At 31.8% G+C, this 11,731-nt stretch overlaps 1 long non-coding RNA gene and 1 other non-coding gene across 2 annotated transcripts; one reads left to right on the top strand and one right to left on the bottom strand.

The window, feature by feature from the left end:
- Positions 1 to 1,529: 1,529 nt before the first annotated feature.
- On the top strand, positions 1,530 to 1,656 carry LOC122586236. The gene has a single exon (XR_006321939.1). It is a non-coding gene; the product is annotated as a U6atac minor spliceosomal RNA (small nuclear RNA).
- Positions 1,657 to 7,180: 5,524 nt separating this feature from the next.
- LOC122588115 lies at positions 7,181 to 11,402 on the bottom strand. The gene is made up of 2 exons (XR_006322158.1): positions 10,975 to 11,402; positions 7,181 to 10,506 (listed from the first exon to the last, which is right to left on the bottom strand). It is a non-coding gene; the product is annotated as an uncharacterized LOC122588115 (long non-coding RNA).
- Between the last annotated feature and the right edge of the window lie 329 nt (positions 11,403 to 11,731).

Here is an 11,731-nt window from a genome sequence, read left to right as displayed (position 1 = left end):
CTCAAAAATATGATTTTTTGACTTGTGACTCGGAACGTGACTCGACTCGTAAGAGTCGGGACATTTTTAAACACTACATAATATAGTACTCCCTCCATCCCATTAAAAATGTCCAATTTTATTTTTTCAAAGTCTTCTTTTTTGTATCTTTGACCATAACTATTTTTTATTGCATTATATAATATTTGATAAAAGTTATATTCAATGAAAACATTTCGAAACCTCTATCAACTCATATAATTTTTATCAAATATTATACATTATAAATAAAAATATTTAAGGTCAAAGTTGTAGGATAAATACTTTGAAATTTCAAAAGTGGACACTTTTAATGGGACGGTGGGAGTATTATTTTATACATGTGGCCACTTTATAAACAAAATATAAGTTCATTATCTTAATAGATTTACCAAAATACTACAAATTCTATAGTTTTGAGTCATAAACTTACAATTTATCTCCAAATCCGCATTAAAAAGATCAAAACCACATAGATGACGCACAAAATAACATAGCAATAGACATAATATATAATATATAACCGTGATATATCAAACTACAATATTTATAACTTTGCGACTCAGACTCGTAAGAGTTTGGACAAAAATGAGTCACCTAGCGTCCTAGCGAGTCGACTCGTTTTTAGATAAATCGACTTGACTCGTAAGAGTCAACTCATGACTCAAGAGTTTAACAACTATGGATTGAGGTACCTCACGGGGAGGAAATTGGTGTAAGTGGTCACTCTCTCCATCATGTACTTTGTCTTTATGTTTTATTATTTTTTTAATTGAAAAAAAGGGTGAGAGGAGAAGAGAGGGGCATTTCATGCATGAGGGAGAGAAACGGATAAATAGGAGAGAAAATGTGAAAAGTAGGTGAAGGGAAGGGACCCTAGTAGGGCTCTAAATGAACCGAACAAACACGAACGGGACCTTGTTCATGTCCTTTCTTTTAACTTAACGAACGGTTTACGAACAGATAAACAAACATAATGACTTGTTTATGTTCGTTCGTTTGTGTTCATGAACGAATGTTCAATGTTCACGAACACAAACGAACGAACACTGATGAACGAACACAAACAAACGAATATTTATAAATTAAGTATTTTATTTAAACTTTTTCTTAAATAATTAGGTATTAATAATATATTCCTTATGTAAAAAAGTATTTATATTTAAACTATTTTTTATAGTATAGTTGAATAGTTGATTATATGTGTGTGTGTGTGTATACTTAAACGAACGGATGTTCACGAACAAATTATCGAACGTTCATCAACGTAAATGAACGAACGAGATCTTTGTTCATGTTCGTTCGTTTAACTAAACGAACGAACACAAACGAACTTCCCGACAAACGGTTCATGAACTATTCGTGAACTCTTCGGTTCATTTACAGCCTTAAACCCTAGTAATAACACCGACTATTAAATGGTATTTGGTCAAATTACACCACCAAGATTTCATATTGCATGAAAATCAATATGAATACTTTTGAAAACCATTATAAGTTAAAGTTATAAAGTGTTTCGTAACGAGAGATGGTTGGTATCTAATCTAACAGGGACGAGAAAGAGCTTTCGAGCTTACCCTTTACCACGCATGCGGTTAAGGCTTTTCACTTCGGTGGATCATAGAACCCAATTTTTTGTGCAGTTAATTGTAATTGATTTTTTTTTTGCTTTTTAAAGGCTTATGTATATTAGGGCTAAGTGATCCGGAATGCAGTCAACTAATCACCAAAAGTTATTGTGTGCACGAACTCTAGGTCGGCTTCATAGTATTCAGGAAACTTGAAATTATGTTTATTGTGAACATAAAACGGATGTGGGACCGGTTACTTTACATAAAACTTGTTTATCTTCATATATTTTTTTTTATTGTGTGCATAAACTAATCCCAAAAAGTTATTGTGTGCATGTCACGTAAGCAGTCAACAGGTCAACGTGAAAGTGGTGACAGGCTTAACTTCTTACCCGGTAACTTTTGTTTACTATGAGACTTTTGAACAAGTTTCTTGAATACAATAAAGCCGACCTAAAGTTCGTGCACACAATAACTTTTTAGGATTAGTTAACTGCATTCCGGCGCACTTAGCCCTGTATGTTAATGAAAACTTTTGATAGTTCAAATTTTTTTTTAAAAAATAGAGGTATAAATCTTTGATGTTGAAAACCATAGGTGAACATCAAGATTCAATTTAATATATACATATTCGTAAGAGTTTAAATTTGACATTTCCATTGATAGTAAGTGTGTTCAGATCTACAACCAATATGATCCAAGATACATATGTTGCACAATTGTCTGTAGCTGTTTGTTTTTTTTTTTTTTTGAACAGCAGCTGTTTCTTCATATTTACCCTTGTGTTATATAAGGGTACATATAACAACTTAATTTGAAAACACTACTCGCCATAAAGATTGCTATTATTCACCTCAATGTTTTCAACAAATTAAACCAGTTAATCTGTCATAGCCAATAACTTTGCAATGATTGCAAACATGTTCACGCAGGGAGGTTCTTTATGGATATAAAGTAGGTCCATGAACCTAGGTAAGTTGTATTATTGAATAAGGGTTAAGTATCTGGAAGTGTAATTAACTTTTACGTTTTTTCTATTGTATGAATGTAACTTTCATTTGGTTCATTGTATGTAACTAACCCGCTAAATTTAAACGATTAATGTAAAAATTTTACGTTGACCAATCAAAAACTTTTACGTGACAACTCGTATGGTACACCACGTATACACTTTTACATTAATCGTTTAATTTAGCGGGTTATTTACATACAGGGAACCAAATGAAAGTTACATTAATACAATAGAAAAGGTGTAAAAGTTACCTACACCCCTAGATACTAAACCCTATTGAATAATTGTGATTACAATGTGGGGTTATATATATAAAGATAATTTCATATGAAAATCCTCTACTTGTAATAATATAAACTAACTAATAATATCTAATCCTCCCCGCAAGTTAAAGGCCAGGAAGCAACTTTAAGCTTGGATTATAAAAACATAAATGGTTCTTCGACAAAAGAGCCTTGGCGAAGACATTTGCAATTTGATCTATGTGTTTTGATCTTGCATGAAAGACTAAATTAAGAATCTTGTAATTGTTGCCTTATTGTATAATTCTGATTACTATGTGCGGTTATATTTGATTAAATAATTACATATGAATACCCTCTACTTCTAGTAATATAAACCAACTAATAGTATCTAACTAGATTTTAGATCCGTGTGTGTCCAATGTTGGACACGGGGTTTACGATATTATCAATATTAGATCTTCATACATTTAACGATTTAAGTCATAAAAGCTTATAATTTTGAAGATATACGGTTTTAAGTGTTATATTTTGCAAGTTGTAATACAATAATCATAGGTTCTTCACTGTCATTATTAGCCGAGACATATTGATGAAATTGTTTGTCGTAGTCATTCCACAAGGCACATGCTATAATAATTTCTCTATTATAAAATATTTTGAAACCAATTGTACTCATAATGTGATATTATTATGAAAGATAGTTAAAATTTAAAATATTAACATACTTTTGATTTTGTACTTGACATTCAAATATATATATTTGATCATGATGCGGGCCCATAACATGCATAGGTTTATTATCAATCACCTGTACTATGATAATTAGATAACAATTAGGATTGTTTTTATATTCTTTGATAACAATTAGGACTCTTGATTTAAGTGACAACTGTAACTTTAAACATTAATATGCAAAACTAATATATAAAAAAGGAGAAAATTATGTATCTTTTTTATTGAGAGATATAATGAATCTTGAATAGAGTTTATATTGATTTTGATCTAGTATTCAAGTAACCCTTTGTCATAAATCATGTTTTGTTCTGTGACCTTCTCATGTTCTGTGATTCCTATTATGTTTAGGATAATGATGTTGTATATCGTCGTACATTATTATGTTTTTAATATGTATATAGAGTTCAAATTGTGCTTATATTAAATATTAAACTAAATATTAACATGAGATAAGTACCCAGAAATGCAGTCAACTAATGCTCAAAAGTTATTGTGTGCACGAACTTTAGATCAACTTTATTGTATTCAGGAAACTTGTTCAATAGTCCTATAGCATGCAAAAGTGGCCGGGTCAAAAGTTAGCAGGTCACCACTTCAAGTTGACCCGTTGATTGGTTACGTGACATGCACACAATAACTTTTTGGGATTAGTTTATGCACACAATAACTTTTTAGGATTAGTTATTGTGTGCATGCCACGTAAGGAGTCAACGGGTCAACGTGAAAGTAACCGGTCCCACATAGCCAATAATCCCGTTTTATGTTCACAATAACCAAAACTTCAAGTTTCGTGAACACAATAAAGCTGACCTAGAGTTTGAGCATTAGTTGACTGCATTTCTGAGCACTTATCCCTATTAACATTTATTAAATCTAATCTAATATTTTTTAATAAGTCAAAAAGTTTTGAAATAAATTTTTGTAAACAATATTTCATGTGTTGAAATTTGGTTAATTAATTAAATTATTGTAAATTTTAAAAAATTCTCTTTAGTTGATGGCTAAAAATAAATATAAATTAAGTATTCAAGGTTAAAAAGTGTAAATTATTGATGAAAAATAAAAAAGTGTAAATTAATAAGACTTTTTCTGCTAGTTAAATTAAATACTAATATAATATTATATTTGGATAATGATTATTAGAATTTTTAATCTGTAGTTAATCTAAATGATGACATAAGCAATAACTAATTTGATGAAATTGAACGATTTGATAGTTAATAAGTCATCTTATGGTATATATTAAGATACTAGGTTATACTGATAAACATTTAAACAAACATGAAAAATTATATTTGGACACTTGTTATCCAAAATTTTGGACCTATATCTATACTCCCTTATAATGCATATTGAATTCCTATTTTAAGTAATTAAGCATTTTTCTTAATATTCCTAAAATACTCCTCGCTAACTCTTTTATATTTATACTTCTTTAATCCTTATTTTTTGTTCTCTAAATGTCCTTTTCAGCATTTTTATGGTTCTCAAAATGCTTCTCCACACACAACACTATTTAGTATATATATAAATATTATATTGGTTTGTTTTTTTGCTTTATTATATTAGTTCAACTAGATTATTTTCCCGTGGAATACGCGGGATAAAAATATTAAGTTCATATAATAATATTATTAATAATTATAAATCAGACATATTGAGATTTAATGATATTATATTTCAAGAAAGTTTTGTAAAGGTAAACCATGCTCCCTAACCTGAGTATATATCCAAGTTAAACCCTGATAGAAGGACTACCTATATCTCAAAGTTGGCTGAACAGACATTTAAACCTGAGACCTGTAAGTCATCAAGAGATATCTAAACCACTACACTAAAACCCATCATTAATAATTACTAACTGTTTTTTTTTTTTTTTAATTTTTAAACAACAAACTCTATCATTCTATTAACTATTTAAATACACCAAATAAACACCATTGTCAAAGTTTGAAACTTGGTTTTTCCCCCAATAAGTCAGCCTCTACCACCCAAGTACTAACTATTTATTTGTATTGTTTGACGATTCTTTTGTTTATGCTTATCTTAATTCATTTTAATGACTAACTGTATTAATATTGGTTTATCTCTACTATCTCTATCTTTATCTTTACTACATTATAAAACATTTGTTCCCTCAAAAAATTTTCAATATTTCAACAATGTACCCCGATTAATGCATAATGTACAATACATCTATATACATCTCAACCACTCATTTTTCTCTCTCAGCCATAAATCATTTTATTACTCTAATTCATTCAAAAAAATTTATCTCAAAAATCGTACATCGATAATTTATAAAAATTACATGGGCATTAAAATTTCATGCTCTTTCATTAAAGATGTCGTTCGATATACTTTCGACGAATTTTTCTGCAAGCCGGAGCCCCTATGGCTAAGGCATTTGGCTATCACACTCTATGACATATCACCTCCTATGACCTATCATTCCCATCATTTTACCGTCGCAACGTGTGAGTACTTTCTCTCATATATTATAGTTCATATACTACCAAGTAGGTAACTATCCATTTGGTAGTTTTATCCTCAAATTGCCATATGATTATGGCGAGTTAATTTATCAGAACTTACTATGTAGATTACGATCTTCTTCTTCTGAGTATTAATACATATTTATGTGCATTGCAAACGATATTTGTTTAGATAAATGGCCAAAAATGCTTCAAATTTGATAGTATATCATCCGTGGCAACGTATTGATATAATTAAAAAATCAAAAAGAAAACTTAAAGTTTTTGTTTGTTAAATTTTAAAGTATGGTTTTTTCCATATGTTCGGTATTAGATTTTTAAATACTTTCAATTTAATTTACACAAAAAAAAATTTGGTGTTTAAATTGTTACTCATTATAAATTTTATTGATAAAAAAAGTCTATATTAAAAGTTTTGAAAAAATTGATTTAATGGTGGCACATCATGCGGGTAAAAACCTGGTTTATATACTTCAAAACTAATGTATATATTTTTCTGAACCAAGTATTATATTTACACCAATCTATTCTACTCTTATATTACCCTAAATATTCTTATGTCAAGACTTATATCTTAGTATTTTCAACAGAAAATATAAACCTCTGACGTTCTAATGTATACACTATACAAATTTGTGTTTATAGTATAATATTGAAGACGACAAAAGTTTTTATTAACTAATGAATAACCATCTAACTATAAATTCAACCAATAATGTCTTTGGAGTTAGCCATCAATACATACATGTATTAAATATCATTAAACATAAATATGTAATGTAATTTAGTATTTATTAATTTAGTATATTAATAATTTATATTTTAACCGAAATATGGTAGATGATGTAAACAAAACAATCCAAAGGTTAAAATTTAATTTTGCTTTTCATCTAAAGGTTGTGGTTTTTTCATAAATGATTTTTGGGGGCTCTTTCATTATTATTGGGAGATATTTTTGTTATCAATTTGTAATTGATCTTTTTATATGGTTTTAAAACAATCGACGGAATCTTATAACTTATATTTTTGACACACTCTGTAACTAATATATTCATCAAAAAAGTAGTTATAAAATTCCGCTGCAACGCGCGAGTACCATGCTCGTTAATTATAAAGTAGGTCTTTTGAAGCATTTTAAATGAATGAACTAAATTTTGACACCCGTGAATTTTATTTCTAAACTCTGACACCCATAGATAACTAATATGTTGATACCTAACTGTTGATACCTAATTCTATTTAAAAGCATACTAGCAATGAAAGAAATCATAAATTAATAATCCAATCTTTATTCAAGTAGTGGGGGTGCTCCTAATCACCATTATCTAGCTTCCAAAAATGGAGGTCACTTGTTTATCCTTTGCCCACAGACGTACAACCGTACTTCTCATCACTTGGCTACAGGTTGCCGCTCTATTTGCACTCGTCCTCGCTGCTCCACTGAATAGTACCGTTAATGATATTACAAACAACAGTGTAGATAGAGCTGCATTACTGGGTATCAAATCTTTGATAAGAGACGACCCTCAAGGTGTTACAAGCTCGTGGAACGAATCTTATGATTTCTGCCAATGGCAAGGTGTTACATGCAGTCCCCGCCATTGATACTTTGTCTAACTGCAGTAAGTTGGAGATATTAAATGTTGGTAGTAATAACCTCGGAGGAGTTTTACCAGAATCCTTGGGAAATTTTTCGACCAAACTATATTTCCTAAAGCTTTCCTCGAACAATATTTTGGGTAATCTGCCTTCATTAGGTAATCTTTCAGGACTAACCGAATTAGATTTATCCTACAATCGATTCATGGGCACAATTCCTGCAACTTTTGGTAGGCTGCAAAACTTACGCAGACTAACACTCAAAAACAACAATCTTGCAGGAGACATTCCCGATACTTTAGGCAACTTGTCCTTGTTGATTGAACTTCATATGGGAATGAACAATTTGAATGGCACCATACCCTCAAGTCTAGGGAACTGCAACAAGTTGATCGAGCTAAGACTTGAGCAAAATTTCCTTCATGGAAGAATACCAAAGAATCTTTTTGGGCTCGCATTGTTATCCATTAGCCTGAATTTGGGAGGTAATCATTTATCAGGACAACTTCCCTTCGGGTTTGGCAACAATCTTAGAAACTTAAATGAGCTTATTCTAGCAGAAAACCTTCTATCAGGTGAGCTTCCAAGTAGCATTGGTAGCTGCAGCAGCCTTCAAAATTTAAAAATAGGTCACAACTTCTTCCATGGATCTCTCCCACCATCAATGGTTTCTTTGAGGGCCCTTGAAAAACTTGATGTATCATTTAACAATTTCACCGGTCAGATCCCAAGTTTCTTGGAGATCCTACCTTTGGAGAGTCTGAATATTTCATTTAACACTTTTGAGGGTCAGGTAAGCAGCAAAGGAGTGTTTTCAAATGCTAGCAAGATAATCATCAAAAGCAACAGCAGACTCTGTGGAGGTATACCAGAACTTTTATTACCAAAATGTAGTCCTAATCACTCAAAAGGAACAAAAAAGTTGAGCCTTTCTGTTATATGCGTCCTCTCTGTAGTGCCGGTTCTGTTTTGTGCAGCTACAATACCAGTTTCTTTCTTCTATTGGAGAACAATAAAAGACAGAGATGCAGTTGATACATCCAACAACATTGACGAGAGTTCTCATATCAAGGTTTCATATAGAATGCTCTATAATGCAATTGACGGATTTTCTGCAAACAATGTGATTGGCAAGGGTGGTTTTGCATCTGTTTATAGAGGACATCTCGATTTGTATGGTGGGATTGTTGCAGTAAAAGTTCTGAATCTTCGTCAGAAAGGAGGTTCAAAGAGTTTCATCTCTGAGTGCAATGCATTGATAAATGCCCGACATAGAAATTTAGTGAAGGTCATAACTTGTTGCACAGGTTCTGATTTCGAAGGTAACGAATTCAAAGCTTTGGTTTATGACTTCATGCCTAATGGAAGCCTAGATGAATGGTTACATTCAAGTCACGTGGCACAAAATTTACAGAATGACCTTCCTCGACTTAGTCTTCTTCAAAGAGTAAGCATTGCTTTAGATGTCGCTTATGCACTTGATTATCTTCATAACCATAACGGCAGGACCATTGTACACTGTGATTTGAAACCAAGTAACATTCTACTCGACAAAGACATGGTTGCACATGTTGGCGATTTTGGACTGTCAAAGATTCTTCAACCGGAACATGTAAACAGATATGATAGCTCAATTGGAATTCGAGGAACTATTGGCTATGTAGCTCCAGGTGAACTTTACTATTTTCTCTGCTATCTATTCGTATGATACCACTTTTACAAATTATTGTTACTTATCTTCTAACGAAAAAAGGTGATCAATGCAGAATATGCTTTTGGTGGCAAAGTGTCAACAAGTGGGGACATTTATAGTTATGGTGTTCTGTTGTTGGAGATGCTGACAAGTAAAAGGCCTACAGATCCCATTTTTGAAGAAGGCATAAACCTTCACAATTATGCTAGAACAGAAATGAGAGATCACTTGCTAGATATTGTTGATCCAATACTTCTAAGAAATGATTTCAATGATAACCCACCCTCAGCCAACAAGGATGAAGAAAAAACACTTTCAATGAAAAACGAAGCATGTTTGCACCTGATTGAACTTGGAGTAGCATGTTCCATGGAATTACCACAACATCGAATGGATATTGATGGTGTTATCCAGGAGCTTCACTTGGTAAAAGAAGTTATATTAGGCACTTCAACAAGTTAACTGGTACGGGCCAACATGCACCCTGCACTATGCAAGGCTTAAGAACTAGACATCAGTATTTTCAATAAATTAGACAACTTACTTTATCAGCTTTCAGTTAAATTAGTCCTCATTAATTCATAGAAGTAGTGGGCTAAGAACTCTCTATTCATAATTGTTGTTTTGAATGTTCAAAGGATTTGAAGAGAAAATTGTTTCAAACGTATTATGTTCCTTTTGTTGTTATCAGCAATCATCCATCCCTAATTGGACTCTTGTCGTTAACTTTGTTCAACTTGTATATCGTAATGTCTAATGTTTTATTGAATAGCTTCGGACAACCAAACTAAGAAAATTTACTTCAAGAAAAATTCTCACGAGGAGCAAACCAAAAAGACTCAACATCTGGTCAGTAAGAATACCATTTCATTACAAAGATATAGTAATCACTATAAACTGGCCAGGCTGCAACGTGACTAAAACTAAAAGGGCAGCACAGCATCCTTCAATAGTCACAACTACTGTAGGTGGATGTTCCTAAGCCATATCAATCAGTGGCACTGGTGAATCCATAAAATTTATAAAGTTGGTGGCATAAATACTTACCTTAGAGTCTTGCAGCGAAAACATACCCATAACTTTGCACAACTATCAGCATAAAAAACACCCATACTTGTACAACAAAATTGCCAAAATTCTGCAATAGTAAGAAACAAAAACAGCAACAAAATTCAGCAATACAACAACAAAAATTAAGCTAAAACAGCAACAAAACTCAAAATCAGTTACAAAAACAGCTAAAACAGCAACTTAACAGCATAATCAGCAACAAAACAACTAAAACAGCAACTTAACAGCAAAATAAGCAACAAATCAGCAATTCTGCACCAAATACAGCAAAAAAAAAACAGAAGGTAAAAACAAGTTATAACCTACAATTTTCCTTTATGATTGCCCATTTTGCTAAAGCGGTCAATGACATTTTCATTTTTAACATTGGCCACATTTTGATATGTAAAAAATTCAATAAAAAAAAGCAAATTCTCATACAAACTTTTATGTTTTACCATCCCACATTCAACTAATTATAGTACTATACCGTAATTAATAACATTTAAATAGCTTTAACAAAAAGAAAAGGAGTTAGGGTTTAAAAAAAAATTACCTTTAGATCCAATGTTGCAGTGAAAAAAAGGTACCCATAACCCAATAATCCAAGCAAAAGAAAGATTAAGATTTGGGTTTTTCACAGGGGACAATTTGGAGGGGAATCATCACTTTGGAGGGAAAACACATCTCTATCTCTATCTCTATCTCTGCCTAATCATAAGAAAACAAAATTTAACATTGGGCTTATTTTATTGAGGGTGGTCTGTTGCCCCTCAATAAAATTTAATCATAAGAAAATAAAATTTAACACAAGGGCTTATCCGCCACCGCCGTTATCAACGTGTATCCAAAGAATTTAGTTTGGAAATGTCAATTGTGCTACCAGTGATATCATTAACGACCACTAAAGTATCTTTAGACCATCAGTGATAACAGTAACAGACCACTAGAGTATTATTCACCAGTAAAAATAAGCATGCACTATTTTGGTCCTAGTTCGTAATTTGAGAGAATATCTTAATCCTATTATTTAGGTTCACAAAATTTACATATATTGGGGATTACATATATGCAACAAACGGCATAAAATGCACATAATTGCCCCCTCCATAACTACTTAACTACACTTAACATCCCTAAAATGATTTTCCCACAAACAAAAAATAATATTTTAAAGTTGGGATAAGTGCGTTGAAATGTAGGTAACTAAGACCGAAAAGTTATAGTGTGCACGAACTACCCAGAACCTCCATTGTATGCACACACTTAGTAAAAATGTTCAAATTATGTAACTAACTATGACCGACCACTTA

This window comes from Erigeron canadensis, chromosome 1 (genome assembly GCF_010389155.1).
Source record: "Erigeron canadensis isolate Cc75 chromosome 1, C_canadensis_v1, whole genome shotgun sequence".
In the NCBI taxonomy this organism is placed as follows: domain Eukaryota; kingdom Viridiplantae; phylum Streptophyta; class Magnoliopsida; order Asterales; family Asteraceae; genus Erigeron; species Erigeron canadensis.
The sequence above is the reverse complement of the archived record's forward strand: the minus strand, read 5'-3'. Positions and strand labels throughout refer to the sequence as shown.